The 18,401-nt window shown below is 46.6% G+C and overlaps 1 long non-coding RNA gene across 1 annotated transcript; it reads left to right on the forward strand.

The window, feature by feature from the left end:
- Positions 1-2,659: 2,659 nt before the first annotated feature.
- On the forward strand, positions 2,660-6,504 carry LOC142830027 (uncharacterized). Its single transcript, XR_012905040.1, has 3 exons — positions 2,660-2,739; positions 5,046-5,157; positions 6,310-6,504. It is a non-coding gene; the product is annotated as an uncharacterized LOC142830027 (long non-coding RNA).
- Positions 6,505-18,401: the final 11,897 nt, after the last annotated feature.

The raw sequence follows: 18,401 nt of genomic DNA on the forward strand, positions 1-18,401 counted from the left end.
CTGAGTTGAAACCCCTACTATGTGACCTCTGTGCACTGCTGTCAGCTGGCTTTGCTCATAACTTTATACATAAGCTCTGCTTACTCATTTTCCGGCTTCCCCTGTTTGTGGTCCTTAGTCCGCTGGATTTCAGCTCAGTGCAAAATGTAACCTTAATGAGATAAGGATGCTATAGCATGTTCTGACCACAGATCTCAAAGGCTACGTCTACACTGCAGGCTTTTTGTGTGAGAACAGCTGTTCCCGCAAAAACTTGCGGAGCATCTGCACTGCACGTGTGTTCTTGCACAAGTAAATTTACAGTAAAGCGTCAGAAAACAGGGCTTCTTGAGCAAGAGTTATTCCTCTCCCCATGAGGAATAAGCCCTCTTGCACAAGAGCTCTTCCACAAGAAGGCAGTGTGGATGGGCAACCCCTATGCCTAAAATGGCTATCAGAGCTTTCTTGCACAAGAGAGCGTCCTCACTGCCATGGATGCTCTTGCACAAAAGCACATCTCTTCCACAAAAGCACAAGGCAGTGTGGATGTGCTCTTGTGGAAGACCTTTTGCATACGAACTCTTGCTCAAAACAGTTCTTGTGCAAGAAACCTGCAGTGTAGAGGTAGCCAAAGAGTTTCACAAAGAGTAAGTGTTATCCTCAGAAAGAAACCGAGGCATGGAGAAACTGACTTGCCCAAGATTAAATTAAGACAGTCAATGGCAACCAGAAGTATCTGGAGTCCCATTGTAAGCCAACGCCTCTGGATTATGACACTGCAATATAGGACTGTCACTGCCTAGAGGCCTTGTGAGCTCTCGCTAGGACATGAAACTTTCTTTATAATTGCCACTAACTCTACCACATCCCCAGGAAACACCCATCCCCAGGAAAGCTCTATATAAGGGGTTGGAGTGTTGAGTTGCTGGAGGATGATTGCAAAGGATATTTGGAAAATAACCCCCTGGCAGTACGTGCTCTGTTTGCCCTGTGTCTGCATGCTGACGGCCTTAGCTACAGCAGTACACAATCAAGAGAGCGTCTAAGAGAGGGAGTCATTACTGCGTAAGCCGCTATGGTCACAGTCTTCAGTCCCATTGCTGTTGAAAGCAGCTCCAGCCAGCTGGGTAACCATGGAAGTGCCCGCATCCTGTTTACTCAGCCCAGCTCCTCACACGTTCAGTGTGCTGTTAATTGTGCCATCACTTGGATTCCCCAGACAGTCCTGTTCAGTGGTTCCTTGTTGCATTTGTGTGTCAGTCAGTCACCAGCCCTTTCTGTTGGGATGTGCCGTTTGGCAGAGCAGTGACCACAAGCAGTCAGGCCTGATCTAAGCAGGACAGGCCTTGTGTGGCCCTCTGACATCCCCATGGAGATGGGAGGGCTGCAGGCCTTAGAATGTGAAACCACAACAAGCAATCACTGTGTTCTTCTCCACCCTTTTGTTACTGTGTCCTTTTGTTGCCATTGCCTGGCCCCCTTCTCTGTGTCTTCCCTCTATTCTCCTCCCCTCTCCGGCTACAGGCTTCTTTCGGAAGAAACTTTTCTGGAAGAGATCTTCCGAAAAAACGTCTTCCGAAAGAGAACGGCCACACTGCCAAAGCGCATTGAAAAAGCGATCTGCTTTTTTGACAGAGAACGTCCACATTGAGTGAAATGGATCCTACGTTTAGATGTATAAAAACGGGCCCATCCAAAATCCTCCCTCAGTGCATGCAAAACAGTAAGATATACACTGAGCAATCCAAGTAGGGACCAGAATGGCAAACAAGAATGGACTGAATCACCCAGAAAAAAAAAAGAAGAGAGAGACCTTCAAAGCCTCTCAAATAGATTCCTAAAGGCCTTGGTGCATGCTTTGATTGTCTGCAAATGTGAGCTGTGTTCTAGGTGCTCAGGGTATGTCTACACCGTGGTGCCCATTCAAAATAATGGACTTGTTATTCTGGCTTCCCGTAAACCTCATTGCACGAGGATTAAAGAAGATGCCGGAATAGAGATTTATTTCAAAATAAATAAATATTTTGAAATAAGCTATGCAATTTGCATAGCTCAAATTGTGCAGCTTATTTTGAGGTACACACAACTGTGTAGATGTACCCTCAGAGAGCAGGAACACTGTCCAGTCACTAGTTGTCCCCCCGTACACAATCTCTCTTGGGGACCAATGTACTTAGTGGCAGATACTGCTCAGTAAGCGTATAATTTATTGTTCCCTGAACTCTAAATGACTGACAGCTTTTTTAGCCAGTCAGATGACAGGGAAATGCACAATCACTGCACAGTTATTTCCCAATAACAGTTATTTCAAACAATGCTGGTCTCTCTACTCTGGCTATCTACCACCATCCCACATTGCTCTGGTTGGCTCATGTGCCCAAGGCATTCTAGCCCTTTGAAAATCTCCATTTCTCACGCCCTTCAGGGGAAGCAGAAAATCTCCCAAACTTACATGAAAGGGAAGAAGAAAACCCAGGAGATTAAAAAACAAAGAAAATGGGGTTGTGAAAACACTCAAAAGAATTTAAAAACCCTAATGATTTATGTCCCTGTTTCCTCTCATCTGTCCCTGCGGGCCAGCCCAGGGTAACTGCCCTGGGAAAATCTAAATCCCTCCCTTCTAATTCAGTTTTGAAACACAACATAACGACAAATAACCTTATAGTTATTCTGGGAGAGAACAGAGTGGACATGGGCAGGAAGAGTCAGAGGTAGGAAAAGAAGAAAACATGGAGGGTGGAAGAGAAGACAGCAGAGAAGGTGAGATGATGGGGGGAGAAAGGGACAAAAGAGATTTTAAAGCATTTTCCTTTTCAACCCTCCCTCCTACATTTCAGCATAACAACAGCTCAAGGACCTTAGCTAGAAAGAAGAGCCAAAAATGAAACTAGGGGTATGTCTACACTACCCCGCTAGTTCGAACTAGCAGGGTAATGTAGGCATACCGCACTTGCAAATGAAGCCCGGAATTTGAATTTCCCGGGCTTCATTTGCATAAGCGGGGAGCCGCCATTTTTAAAACCCCGCTGGTTCGAACCCCGTGCAGCGCGGCTACACGGGGCTCGAACTAGGTAGTTCGGACTAGGATTCCTATTCCGAACTACCGGTACACCTCGTGGAACTACCGAGGTGTACCGGTAGTTCGGAATAGGAATCCTAGTCCGAACTACCTAGTTCGAGCCCCGTGTAGCTGCGCTGCACGGGGTTCGAACCAGAGGGGTTTTAAAAATGGCCGCTCCCCGCTTATGCAAATGAGGCCCGGGAAATTCAAATCCCGGGCTTCATTTGCAAGTGCGGTATGCCTACATTACCCTCCTAGTTCGAACTAGGATGGTAGTGTAGACATACCCTAGATTACTTCAATCAAGTGAGGGGATTCCTGTTAACTTGTATTAAGCATTTCATGGACTGTTAGAACAGTTCTTAAAGTGTGGGTCAGGATCCCAAAGTGGGTCACGAGCAGGGACCTTTTAATGGGGTCGCCAGGGCTAGCATTAGACTTGCTGGGACCTGAAGGTGAAGCCCCACTGCCTGAGGGCTTCAGCCCTGGGGCTGAGGTGATAAGCCACCCACCAGGGGCTGACGCCGTGCGGCTTTGCCTCCCCCGGCCCTGACTGGGGGGTCTTTGGCTTTGGCCCTCCCGCATGGAGCGGCAGGGTTTGGGCAGGCTCAGGGTACTGTACCCCCTTCTGGGGCCATGTAATCGTGTTTGTTGTAAGAAGGGGGTCTTGGAGCAGTGATGTTTGAGAACCCTGGACTAAGGAACTCCTCAACCTTTCTTGTGATCATAAAATCGTAGAATAGTGAGATGGCAGGGCACTGTGAGGAGTCATCAGGAGCATCCCTGACAGATATTTGTCTAGCATCTTCTTAACATATCCAGCAAGGGAGATTCCAGAACCTTCTTAGGCAATTTCTTCCACCGCTTTACCACCCTGATAATGAGGAAGTTTTTCCTAATGTCCAACCTAAACCACCCATACTGCAATTTAAGCCCATTGCTTCTTGTCCTCTTCTTGAAAGATTGAGAACAATTTTTCTCCCTCCTCCTCATAAGAACCTTTTATGTACTTGAAAATGTACCATGTCTCTTCTCACTTCTCTCTTTTACTAGATTCAATGACCCCATTTGTTTTCTACTTCCCTCAGAGGTCATATTTTCTAGACCAGTGGTCCCCAACCTTTTGGAGCTACCGGGTGTCCGGGGGCGGGGCCACACATGCGCCACATGCCCGGGGGTGACGACCCATTGTGCCGTGCATCGGGGGGTGGGGCCGCCAATTTGCCACGCGCCCTGGGCCGGTGCCCTCCATGTGCCTCACATCCAGGTGCAGGGCCGCCCATTCGCCACACACCCGGGGCCGGCACTCCCCATGTGCTGCGCACCCGGGACCAGCACTCCCCATGTGTTGCGCGCCCGGGAGCGGGGCCACCCATGCACCTGGGACTGGCGCCGCACATGCGCTGCGTGCCCGGGACCAGTGCCACGCATGCGTTGCGCGCCCGGGGCGGGGCCGGCCCCAAGCACTTGGCGGGCGCATGTAAATACCCCGGTGGGTGCCATGGCACCCGCGGGCACCGTGTTGGGGACCACTGTTCTAGACCTTTAATAATTTTTGTTGCTCTTCTGTGAACTCCCTCCAGTTTGTCTGTATCTTTCCTGAAATGTGGCACCTAGAACTAGACCCAATAATCCAGCTGAAGCCTAATCAGCACTGAGTAGAGTGAGTGAATTACTTCTTCAATCTTTCTTACAACAGTCCTGATAATACATCCCAGAATAAAGTTTGGAAAAGCTATGAGGAGTCTTATGGCACCTGAAAGACAAACAGATTTATTTGGGCATAAGCTTTCATGAGTAAAAACACTTTGTCAGATGCATGGAATTGGGTCTGTGGTTTTTTGGACGAGTGTTACTCCTTTGACTCATATTTAACTTGCAATCCACTATGATACGCAGATCCCTTTCTGCAGTACTCCTTTCTAGATAGTCATTTTCCATTTTGCATCTGTATAGCTGATTGTTCCTCCCTACTTTGCATTTATCCTTACTTGAATTTCAACAGGTCTTGGAGTTTATTCAGCACAATCTACTTCTTAAACGGGAAACTGATATTGTGCCCATAACTGGAAAGGTGACCCATGAAGTACCAAGAAACTTCTGTCAGGAAGAAAATTGTAAGTCTGTACTAATGGCAAAAGGATTTGTTTTCTAATCCAGTGTATACATAGACACTTACATCTAAATATTCAGAGTCATTGACCTGTCCACAGTGATTCAGATGATCTATCCTATGACACATGATGGGCTGAAAGGAATTAAAAAAAAAACCATTCAAATCAGCTGACTCACTGCTGAAAGACTTGCAAGGAAAATGATTGGTGGCAGCATTACAAAGATTGTTAGTCTTTCCCTCCCTTTATCAACATTTAGTTTTCTTTTGGACCTGTTTACACTGCTCCCAGAGAGACACCTGCCTCGTTATTACTCCAAGCAGTGAAAAAGACCATTACGAACACTTGCGAGGTCAGTCCTCAGCCAAATGAGACAAAGAGAATGGTATATTCCACCAAGAATAAACTAACACTACTCTCAAAAGATAAATACTAGCACAGAGGAGACAGAGCCATTCTACGCTTACATAAGAAATTCCTCTGCAGATGAATTCTGAGCAACACATTGTGCGTGTATTACCGCAGAATAGCAGCTATTGGTTCCTTTCTCTGGTGACACTTGGGCGCCAGGTGCTGTAAGTAGAGCCGAGTCGTATTATAATGACATGAAATACAGCAAGAAAAAAGCTCATCTGAGAAAGTGGGGTTTGCCCACAAAAGCTAAGGTGCCACAGGACTATTTGTTTTTAAAGTTACAGACTAACACGGCTACCCCCCTGAGACTTTTAATAGAGCAAGAAAGCACATCATAGGCCTAACGTCAATTAAGAGTTTGAAATTGTTTTCTCAGCTCTGCTGCTCATTTGCTCTGCTCTCATTGATTAACACTACTTCAGTTTCCTCTTCTCTAAAAAGCGAGCAATCAAATTTGCACGTCACGGAGATGCTGCAAAATATAATCAATGTGAGTAAAGGGACTTGGAAATATGGATGAAAAGTGTTATATTAGAGCAAAGTAGGTAGCCAGCTTATGTTTCTACAGCAGTGTTTCCCAAACGGTGTTCTGCGGAAACCCAAGGTTCTGTGAAGTGAACATAAGGGTTCCACGAGAAAATTCCATTATAACAATATTTTATGATTAAAAAATAATAATTAATATTTAAGCATTTATGAATTTTATTGAAAACAATTTTCATTTGTGTTTGCCACGATAAGCGTCCCTGTGTAACACCAGCTTAGCCAGAGAGGGGATGATGATGTCATTACTCAGCGCTGTGCGCGAAGTCAGTGGTGCGATCTCCTGTTATATACAGAAAACAATACAGAAATTCACTGAATACTGTGCCAGATATGGGAATCCAAATTTCCAGTATGAAACCAAATATAAAAAGAATTTGCCAAGAAAAGAAGTGGTCTACTTTTTCAGCTCCATATATGAGACTGTTATTAGGGGTTCCGCAAAATTCTTTCGAGTTTAAATGGGTTCCATTGCCAAATAAAATTGGGAAACATTGTACTACAGGAATCGAGGGAAACACTTGACTTAGAGCAGGACTGGGCCCATTCATGCATGTACAATTTACCACACACGAGAGAAGAAAGCTGAGGTGCCACTCATGTAATTCGTTACTGATCAATTCTTTAGTTTTCATGGATTAAGTGGATGTTTCTCAAGGTCTGACTATGAGAATTTTGAAGACTAACAAAACATGTAGGTGGTATCATGACCTTTCATGTGTAGAACCCACTTCTTCAGATGACTGGCATATTAGAAGTCCAGATCAAAGGATACATAACATCAGCCCCCAAATCAGGGGCTCATTTAACTGCACATCCACTAATGTGATCTATGCCATCAAATGCCAGCAATGCCCCTCTGCCATGTATATTGGCCAAACTGGACAGTCTCTAGGGGAAAGAATTAATGGACACAAATCAGATATCCGAAAAGGCAACACACAGAAACCTGTTGGAGAGCACTTTAACCTGCCTGGGCACTCATTAATGGATCTCCAAGTCGCCGTGTAGTTTCAGGCCAATTCCACAAGCCAAATACACAGGGAAGGGTTGGAACTTAACTTCATTTACAAGTTTGATTCTTATCAGAAAGGAATGAATAAAGATATGGGCTGGCTCGCATACTACCTTCCACATCTTAATGACTTAACGCACTAACCAATCAATGGGTGCAAATTGTTCTTATCAGCCTCTTATAACTTGAACAATCCAATTCACTATTTTTTTTCTATTTTTTTTTCTTTTTCCCCCTCTTGCCCCCTGCCTTCCCATATTTATTCTAGGATCTATACTTCTAATACTCCAGTCATCTGAAGAAGTGGATCATACCCACGAAAGCTCATGATACCAGCTACATGTTTTGTTAGTTTTAAGGTGCTATTAGACTATTTGTTGTTTTTTAAGTTTTCCCCGTTACAGACTAACTCAGCTCTGAAGCTTATGATAATTTTGACATGCAGACGTCTTGATACATGTGTGAAAGACTCGCTGAGTATTCATCGTACAATCATGCCAAGCAGTCCCCAATCATGTTCTTAGAATTGTACCAGCGCAGATTAAAAGACAATCCCTTTAAAGCATGCCTCATAGGCCACCAGCAGTGCTAATGCTGCAAAATGAAACTTTTGTCAATATTAGGTCAGTGGGTACAAATGGGTCCCAGAACTCCTGTCCCCTCAGGCTTGGGGGGAAAGGGGAGAGTAGACAGAGTCGTCCCATCCATAGGATGAATCAGGATGGTACTTTTGGGACCATGCAATAGCTGACCCAATGGTCCTATGGATGGGAGGGAGCAGGGTATTGGGGGGGCCTGGCACTAGATAACAGCAGGGGTCACCCCCCCGCACTCACCACATGGGCGACGGGAGCCAGAGTGGCCCAGAAGCCTGCTCCACCCTGCTGTGTTCAACTCCTCCATGGCAATGGGAAAGGGCAGTGTGGTGGGGTGGAGCAGCCTGCTGGGCCATTTTCCACGTGATGAGTGTGGCGCGCGCATGCGCGCGTGTGTGCGCGTTTGTGTGTGACCCCTGTTGCCGCTACACCAGGCCCCCAGAATCCTTCAGGCCACGTTGCTCAGGGGAAGGGGCAAGGAAGTAGAGTGGGGGCACTGCAGAAGATGGGTTTGGGGAAGGAGTGAAATAGGGGCAGGGCCTGCGGTGAGGGAGGTTGCCCCAGCCCTCTTGGGGTGGCCCTGACAGTAGTTTAAGCCTGCGAACCTGAGTAGATTCCTGCACTAGCCTACCCAAGCTAGTTTGAACTTCCGGTAACAACAGTGGTAAAAACAGTGCAGCATGGACTTTGGTGTGTACTCGACTCACTAGCCCACCCTGGGGCCCACGTTCGACTGTCTTCACGGCTCTTGTTTCCTGCTCTAGCCCGTGCACCGCTTTTGCCGTGTCGACGTGCTGAGAGTTGATACTTCCTCTGAGGCTGTTGTCGTTGCTGGGCTGACTCAAGGCATTGTGGCTGGTAAGAACCAGAAACCTGCCATGTGTGTGGCATGCAGCCGGCACTGTTTGTGTGTCAGTTTCGTTTCTGATGTGGGTGAGAGGTCCAAGTAATTAACCGGTATGTAAATGAGGTCCAATTCACCACCCCCACCTCTGTCATCATCAGTGAATAATAATCACATACCGGTTTGTTTGGTGGAAGTGAGAAAGCGCCTCTCTCCGGACTGGCCTCATTACACAAGAGCTGTACAAATGCGGGTAGTAACACGACCCAGTCCCTGACCCTAAGAATTGCCTGGCAGTCATTATTTGAAATCGCCCCACCTAACGTCAGGCCCAGACTCCCGACATAAAGCATGTCAGACTCTTGTTATTGTGTTGTGTCGCTCTGGAGCCATCTGGCTCTGCTAGTCTCTGGGCAAAAGCCCAGCTTCCTCTTGAGTTCCCCGTGCATGAGGACCCAGTTCATTTATTGGCGCTTCTGTGGGCACTATTTACATGCCATGTCAGGCTGATTTAAACAACCCCCCCATCTGTGTTTTAACGGCAAATATTTTCATTTTGTTATATTCATCATGTTATATAAATATATTCTGGATTCCAGCTACTCATGCTCCTCTGACACTTCTTAAAGGAGCAGCCAACCACTGCCCTGAGAAAGAGTCAATGACAGAGTTGCCCTGTGCGTGGCCTAAGACTTTTTCCAATGAACTGAAAGAATAGGACTGTGCAGAGGAGATGCTCCTGTGGAACTGATGAGCAAAGAAGTTAACATCACCCATGTGCCAGCCACTACAACCAGGGACTTAGAGGGCCAGAGCTCCATTACCACAGACTGAAACTTGCGTGAAGGGCTTCGGCACTGCCGGTTGCTTTCCACGTAAAGACCTACATCTCTATTGATGTTTGTAAGTGGAGGGCACCCACCCAGGCCACCTGCTGCTCTGCTTGTTTATGTGGCTGCTCATTTCTGAGTGCGCTAGCAGGCAGCCCCATTCTCACCTCTTTTATGAGAAAATGTGCGGATTTGTTTCAGGGGAAGTGGGTGGTTCCTTCCAGTGGGGTGCAGTGTCCCTACCCGGAAGTGGTCTTGTTCCTTTGAACACTCTATCCCAAAAGAAGCCGCCCCATCCAGGCTGTCCCTCTTCAGTGCTGAGAATCAGAGAAGAACAGTTTCTGGGACAGATCTTTCCCAGAATGCGCTCTACTGTGCCCAGCTCCGACAGGGAGTATCACACTAAGGACTCTTGCCTTTGCAAGAGGAGAAAGTGATGGGCTGGTGTCAGCCCTCTGGCCCTTTCCTAAGTCGCTTAAATTGTAACCGAGTATATTAAGTCCAGGAAAGCTGCAGGAATCCAGCCATGAGACAAGAAGCTGATAGTAAATCCGGGCAGTGGCAAAAAGCTCACTATGGCACGCCGCTGCTGCTGCTGTTCTCCCCTCTTTTTCATAACTCAGATGTATAAAATTACACCACCTCATGAAAGATGATCTGTCCAGCTACATGGAGCATCATTTCCCACATTTGATTCCCTCGTCGTAACATAACACCACAGCCTCCATGTGACCAAAAGCCACAAGACACTGACTAGATAGGAAAGCAGCATTGCCATTATATTGGCGTGATTTCCCCCCACATACACCTGCTTGCATGTCCTCACTTGCACTTATACTCAGCTTTCTGGATCACATTCTCAGCTGGTGTAAAGCAGCCTAGTTCCACTGAAATCTACAGTTACATTGATTTGCACCTGCTGAGAAACTGCTCGCCCCCCCCCCCCCCCCCTCCAAACAGACACTGGCTGCCTTTCCAAACAGATAGTTACACCAGTGGAGAATTAGTTGAAAAAATGCAAAATGATTTTTGAATTTTTTTACATTGGGTAGGGCTTTCTAAATGTTTCGTGTGGACCTCATTTTATTTTTTTAAAATTCACTCATAAATCTGTTTTTGTGGGCAACATTAGCGAAATGCTTATTGTAAGTTTGTCTGTAAATTAAAAAGGTCTTAAAAAAAAAGACACATTGTTCCCAAAGCAAGTAACACATTTCAATCAAGTCGACAATTGGTTGGGCCAAACCGCATTCTCCCATCCTCCCCTGACAAAACAGGCCATTTTTCAATGGCAAAAACCCATTGCCTATGAAATGTTTCAATGTGTACTGACCCCTCCACATACACTCTCTGTGTCTCCTTACTGGACACACACATTCTATCCTAGATTCTCATGCACTCTCACCTACTCTCAAAGCCACACTTATTCACCGACAGGCACATAGTGCATGGGCACAAGAGACAGCACACACAAGAGGGCTGGTAACAGATACCCTGTGGGGCAACACTCCATACAGAGCTACAGATCATATGGGCATGAGTTGGGCAACCTCACCATCAACTCATCTTCCTAATATAGGGGTAAGTTCCCGTTTTCTTTCCCAATCATGTGATGAGCAATGACAACCAGCTCCCACTGTCAGAAGAGATGTGGGCCAATTCTTTGGAGTCACATGATAAAGATTCACCAGTGAGCTAACAACGTTCTCCTGAGTGCATTGTATGTTGCCCCCGCCATAGCTCCTAGTAGAGATACACAAGCAAAAGTAATCAGAAGGGAACCGGCAATCTGACAGAGAAATCAGTAATATGGAAACTGATCACTGCACTTTTCTGGACAGCTAATCAGTCATTTCAATAGGGTTACTTCAAATAGTAAGTGTAAAATATCCTTCTAGCCATCCATCCAGCTTTCCAGAGCAGCCATCACTCTGATAGCCAAGGGCTGGATAAAGTAGCCAAACATGGGCTTTTGAAATATCACTCAAGATGAGTAGAGCATTTACCAAACCCTACAACAATGGCTTAATGGTTCTCCTGAACCATTTGGAGATATTTCACTGCAATCACTAATATTTTATTTCACCCAGTATAGGTCTATTTTTAAAGAAGACCTGACTTAAATGAAAAAAAATTATTTAAAAATAAAAATACCCAAATCCTCACAAATATTTGTTGAAGTTTATTTGTACCTTCCTCAATCTAAACCTCTCGGAGATGCATTTGGATTTCAGAGTAAGCTCTGCGTTTGTGCTGTTTTTTAGAAACAACTCACTGTGACCACGCAGAGGAAACAAACATCTTTCTTCTTCTTTTTTTGATTTTGCTCTCTTCAGAAAGGCCAGAGAGGTGACGGAGTTCAGAATCTAAAAGGCTGCTCACATAGCAACACACACGCCCTCATTTTTGCCCTGCGTAGGAAATTCCCTACATGACTAAGTGAAGGGTCAATTTACAATGGCACAGTGAAACAAATGGGTAGCTTAGGGGCTTTAGGATCTATACACCTAGCTCCGTTCCTCTATCCTACCAGCCTCTCCCATGTGTACAGTGGCCGCTTATTTACTTTTTGCAGCCTTTTCAATAAAGCCATTCTATGTAGGCCTTTTACAGAGTCTCCATTGTCTTTTGTGTGTGTGTTTGTCTTTCTGCTGTATTATATTCAAATACAGAGTCATCTCTTCAGTATGGTGAATTGAGGCAACTGCTCTGGGCCCCATGCTTTGGGGGGCCCTCTGGGCAAATGCAATCACCCCGGTGGTCAGTCTTGGGAGACGAATCTGCCACTTCCAGCCCAGCCGCAGATACAGAGCTGGGACCCTGAGCTGGTAGGGGCCGATATGTCCCAGGGCCCACACTACCCTAAGGATAGCCCTGTTCAAAGACAGCAACAAAAGTCATGAACTCCCAAAGGAGAATTCCAGAGTCTATTACGTATTATGATAAATCATGACTTCAGTGGAGATAGGATTTCACCAAGGGTCCCTGCCCCAAAAGGCAGCCAGTTTAAATCGGTGGACAATGCAAGAACACACTGGGATACCAAATAGATGATTCTAATTTAGGCTCAAAACCTGCTAGTTCGTCACTGTGCCCACGTGGAGACCCACGGATTTCAGTGGGCTCTAGGTGGGAATAAGGATCTGCACAAGCCAACATGATTCTGGGAGGCATTAACAGGTCTGTTGTGAGCAAGACACGAGAAGTCATTCTTCCGCTCTACTCTGCGCTGGTTAGGCCTCAGTTAGAGTATTGTGTCCAGTTCTGGGCACTGCATTTCAAGAAAGATGTGGAGAAACTGGAGAGGGTCCAGAGAAGAGCAACAAGAATGATTAAAGGTTTAGAGAACATGACCTATGAAGGAAGGCTGAAGGAATTGGGTTTGTTTAGTTTAGAAAAGAGAAGACTGAGGCGGGACATGATAGCAGTTTTCAGGTATCTAAAAGGGTGAGAAAGGAGGAGGGAGAAGTCATAAGGAGGAGGGAGAAAACTTGTTCATCTTGGCCTCTGAGGATAGGACAAGGAGTAATGGGCTTAAACTGCAGCAAGGGAGGTTTAGGTTGGACATTAGGAAAAAGTTCCTAACTGTCAGGTTAGTCAAACACTGGAATAAATTGCCCAGGGAGGTTGTGGAATCTCCATCTGTGGAGATAGTTCAGAGTAGGTTAGATAAATGTCTATCAGGGATGGTCTAGACAGTATTTGGTCCTGCCATGAGGGCAGGGGACTGGACTCAATGACCTCTCAAGGTCCCTTCCAGTCCTAGTATTCTATGATTCTATCTGATTGCAGAACCAGGACCTTAGATGTGAGGCCGTGTTTCACTGGCATGGCCAGCAGATGCTTGCGGACCTAATTGGACAAAGACGTTTTCAAGAAGCATTTAAACAAAGAGAGGGGCTAGACGGCAGATGCTCCCGAGAGAGGACAATACCATATTGCAGACCTAAGCAACAGCATAGAAAATGACAGAGATAAGAGGTAAATGGAAGCTGCATGCTGCCATGTGTCTGTAGTATGTTCAGTCTTCTATACCATTCATGCAACAGAGCTACCCTCTTGTGATCCATGCGAATGGTCCATGATATGCCAGTCCTCTTTCCTGGGAATCCATCAAGTGCAAGGGGAAAGCTGAGGGTTCAGTTAAAATGAGGGCCTAGAACTGAGCTACTCCAGGTTTGCTTTGGCCAAACCAACCTGCCTGCGATCAGCTTTGCTAACAGCCCAAAGCAGAACCCTGGGTTGTGGTGGAGTCTCCATCGTTGCCAGGTTTTGAATCAAGATCGGATGTTTTTCTTTAAAAAAAGAACCCCAGCCACCTGCTCTAGCAATTCTTTTGTGGCATTCTATGGCTGGTGCAATGTGAAGGTCAGACTAGATGACCATAGTGTGCTCTGAAAACTTTGCAATTCATGAGCCCCCCGCACTCTGAGGGTCCGACACGATGAGAAGCAAACGTACATTTGCCTGCCCTCCGTTTGAAGAATGCCACCCGCAAGTTCCCTTGACAGGCTTTGCAAAACCAACTGCTCACTTCCTGCTTCCACCCCCGCCCCCAGTGTTTATCCATCTCTAATTAAATCCATACATTACCAAGGGAATGAGTGCCGGGGTTTTGTTCCTTACAGATAAATGTTTATATCCTGTGCTGCAGTGTCACTGTTTACTTAACCCTTAGGCATCCTGCAAGGAGGTTTACAAGATCTGTCGAAAAAGGCTTTCTCTCTCGACAGATCCCCCTCTAGACTGACACTCTTTGCAGACAAAGTGCTGAGTCGGCAAAACGCAGCTGCCATTTTTATGCAAATTAGGCACGGGATATTTAAATCCCTGCCTCATTTGCAATGTCGACCTGCCTAATCTGCATCCCTCTGCCGACAGAGGGATGCAGTTTAGACGTACCCCTGGAGAATAGATACGGATGGCACACAAGAGGGGAGAATCTCCAGAGAGAGACAGAGAGCATAACAACTCAGGGCAGCAGGCAGCGTGAGAGAAGGGAACCAGCAGCCCCAGTCAGCATGCCCCTCTGCCAGAGTGAAAGAGCCCGACCGCAAGTGATTGAGAGCCAAGACTTGGTGGAAAGTCTCAGCATTCTTAGCATTTCATACTTTGCCTTTGCTGGACGCATTATCTCCTTGTTTGACAAGACGGAGTTTGTTATGCTGACAGCTGGGTGTCACAGCAAGGCCTGGTCAGAGGCCTTATTCCTGTGCTGTGTCTCCGGTGTGCTGCCTCTGAGCAGGTTCAGCTGTGTTTAGTGCATCTGGCTAGGGAGAATGTGGTACGTAGGTATCTATCCACCGCCTCTGTGGTCCTTTATCTCAGGCACCACCGAGGGGGCCTCATCGATCTCTACCACATGTCAGAGCAGCCTCGTGGTTGCTCTATCTTGCACCAGCAGGGGCTGTTCTCCTGGGACTTTCCATTGCCCGAGATTGCTGGAGCGCAGCTATATACACAGCCCAGCCTGGACTGCATACTACGCTGGGAGGGCCAGGAGAAGCAGATGGCAGACAGCTGACGACGGTGTGATATTGCCACCCTTATTTCTGTGCTGTGGCGGCACTCCCTTCAGAGTTGAGTGCCCAGCCAGCTATCACTCAGATTGACAGAAGACAGCCTGAATGCATGAATGAAGCTGAATTTGACCAGTCCAGCCTCCCCTTCCCCAGAAATTCCTGCTCTCTGAGACTATCATACTGTTTTCTTGGGCCCCTTACCAGAGGGAACTCCTTTTGCTCCTCCTTCAGAGGTTAGGTCCATCAATAGCATTAGCCAGGATGGGTAGGAATAGTGTCCCTAGCCTCTGTTTCTCTGGGAGTGGGAGACAGGGGAGGGACCATGTGAGGTTTACCAGTTGTGATGCCTCCCTCTGGGGCATCTGGCATTGGCCGCTGTCGGAAAACAGGATACTGGGCTGGATGGGCCATTGATCTGACCCAGTCTGGCCGTTCTTATATTCTTCCAGGCTCTTACTTTCACTGTTGAGTTCCCCAACTCTCTTTAAGTGCTCCCTGCTTCATCACCTCAGTGGGGGACAGTTTCTAATTAAGGCCTGTTACACCCTGTGGGAATCACTATTTAGCCTGTACGTTGCTAGCGCTTTACTGAGGCCGAGGGCTATGCCACAGGCAAGGTTGCGCCCAGCTAGCCTCAAAGGGCAACAAAAAGGCCCTGAAACAAAAGACAGGACTATGTATCACTTTAAAGACTAACAAGATGGTTTATTAGATGATGAGCTTTCGTGGGCCAGACCCACTTCCTCAGATCAAAGGAAGCGGATCTGATCTGAGGAAGTGGGTCTGGCCCACGAAAGCTCATCATCTAATAAACCATCTTGTTAGTCTTTAAAGTGCTACATAGTCCTGTATTTTGTTTCAGCTACACCAGACTAACATGGCTACATTTCTATCACTATTCTACATGAAAGGCCCTGTAATTGTAAGCTGGAGGGATGGTGCCTCCCCTGGTGTGAGGTGCCTCACACACTGTGAGCATTATGAAATAAATCTGTATTGGCACAGAGTTTATTGTGCGTGACCCCAAAGCCTTCATTCTCAGATGTTCTGCACGCAGACATTCATGCACAGCTGCCAGTGACTTTGATGGGGCTTTCTGAGGGTAGACCTAATTACATCGTCTCTCTCTCCTTTGGGTTGAAACTGGGCTGTTTTAATTGCCTGTATGTACCGGAGCAACTGGCTTTAATCAGGTCTGTACGGTTTCAGTGCTGACTGTAGTCATGATTTAGCATCTTAAAAGAACAGGGTGGCAGGAGAATCAGAGTCTGGTTCTAAGGTGCAGAGATTAGTAAACCTGCTTTGTCTGCCTTGTCCATCCCTACCTGTGGAATTCACGAGTCATTCAAGCACATACCATAATCAGTAGATGCTTATTAGACAGCTACAATCTCCTACCGCTGAGTGTTCCATTGATGGTGTTCTGAGTCGAGATATTTTCTCCCAAAATGTGTCAGGCATGCTAACGCCGCCACCAGCATGTCAGCATTCTAGCCAATTGCAGAAGAATTCAGAGAAGTGGGAATTGAATGTATACTAGGGGGGTGTGGTAGGGACACAGGCAACACACGCTTTTGTAGCATGTCCAGAACTGACGGCGCTCTTCACCATGGCAAAGCAAATGGGGATGTGCTAGAAGTAACACCAGCTACTGAAGCGAGTGGTTACTGTCCTCTGCCACGTAACACGGGCATTAATCTATATAACATTCAAGGGCGCCATTTTTGGAGAGCAGGCGGGGCAGCAGACATGACTTGTTTTCTTTCCGTTCCCCAGACTATCAGGGAGCGAGGGGAAAGTACTAGTGTTCATGAATTACTCCTCTGCCCCGCCCTTAACCAGGCAGGAATGAGAGGCATGCACGGAATGCAAGTACTTTCCCCTCGCTCCCTGATAGTCTGGGGAACAGGATGAAAAGCAAACCGCATCTCGGTGTGCACGGCTGCTGCTCCCCCTGCCCTCCCAAAAATCCATCTTTGGTAACATTAACTCAGGTTAGTTGACTACGGCCATAAATAAATCTTTATCTATCACGGCTCTGCTGCATTAAATCAAATCTTTGGCTACCCATGAGCAAGGGAGTCCCATGGAGCATGCTGAATGTTTTGTTACAAGCAGTGGTTAACACAAGGCTCCAGAAAGTATGAATTCCACTTAAAAGTGGTGCCAAGAGGAAAAACATCGAGCAACGATAATTGCAGATTAGCAGGTACTGTGACACAGTTCCTAGATGTGCCATGTTTTGACATTGGTAGTAACATTATAACACATGAGGCAAGGAGGCATGGTAAGGGATACCTGAAAACTTGTACAAGGAGTGGGCATCTTTATAGTGGTCAATTTTCCTACCAGCAGCCTGACTACACTCTTAATTGTGCTGGTGCAGAGAACAGGATAATGACGTTGCATTGAGTAGCACTGTCCCAAAGATTCTCTAATGAAGAGGATAATGCCTGAGCAGGAGAAGCACCTCTTTGTCCTGGAACTGTTACCTTTTCCCTGAAGCCACGGCCTTCTCCTTGGTGTAGGTTCTGATTATATGTAGAATCATGGGCATCTTAAAAGGCAAGTGTTTATTAAAGAAAACTATTATAAATAAATAGGCTTCCACTCAGCTTGGGTTTCAGCTTTGTCCCTGGATTTCTGTGTATGACAACGAGACATCTGGTCACTGAATCTTGTATTGCAAATAAATAGACTCATAGACTCATAGACTTTAAGGTCAGAAGGGACCATTATGATCATCTAGTCTGACCGCCTGCACAGTGCAGGCCACAGAATCTCGCCCACCCCTCTTAGAATAATCCTCTCACCTATGTCTCAGATATTGAAGCCTTCCAATACTTTGAAGGCCCCAACATGCAGAGAGTCCTTCAGCTGTGATCTGTGCCCAATGCTACAGAGGAAGGCGAAAAACCTCCAGGGCCTCTGCCAATCTACCCTGGAGGAAAATTCCTTCCTGACCCCAAATATGGCGATCAGCTAAACCCTGAGCATGTGGGCAAGACTCACCAGCCAGACACCCAGAAAGTTCCCTATAGCAACTCCTATCATCCCTCCATTGACCTATTTCCAACTGGAAATGAATGGTCAATTAGTTACCAAGATCATGTTATTTCATCCAACCATCCCCTTATAGAATCAGAACTGGAAGAGACCTCAGAAGGTCGTCAAGTCCAGCCCTCCGCTCTAGGCAGGACCAATCCCATCTAAATCAACCCGGCCAGGGCTTTGTCAAGCCGAGACTTAAACACCTCTAGGGATGGAGACTCCACTACTTCCCTAGGTAACCCATTCCAATGCTTCACTACCCTCCTAGTAAAATAGTTTTTCCTAATATCCAATCTGGACCTCTCCCACCACAACTTGAGACCATTGCTCCTTGTTCTGCCATCTGTCACTACTGAGAACAGCCTCTCTCCATCCTCTTTGGAACCTCCCTTCAGGAAGTTGAAGGCTGCTATCAAGTCCCCCCTCACTCTT

Source organism: Pelodiscus sinensis, chromosome 6, assembly GCF_049634645.1.
Source record: "Pelodiscus sinensis isolate JC-2024 chromosome 6, ASM4963464v1, whole genome shotgun sequence".
NCBI classification, from domain to species: domain Eukaryota; kingdom Metazoa; phylum Chordata; order Testudines; family Trionychidae; genus Pelodiscus; species Pelodiscus sinensis.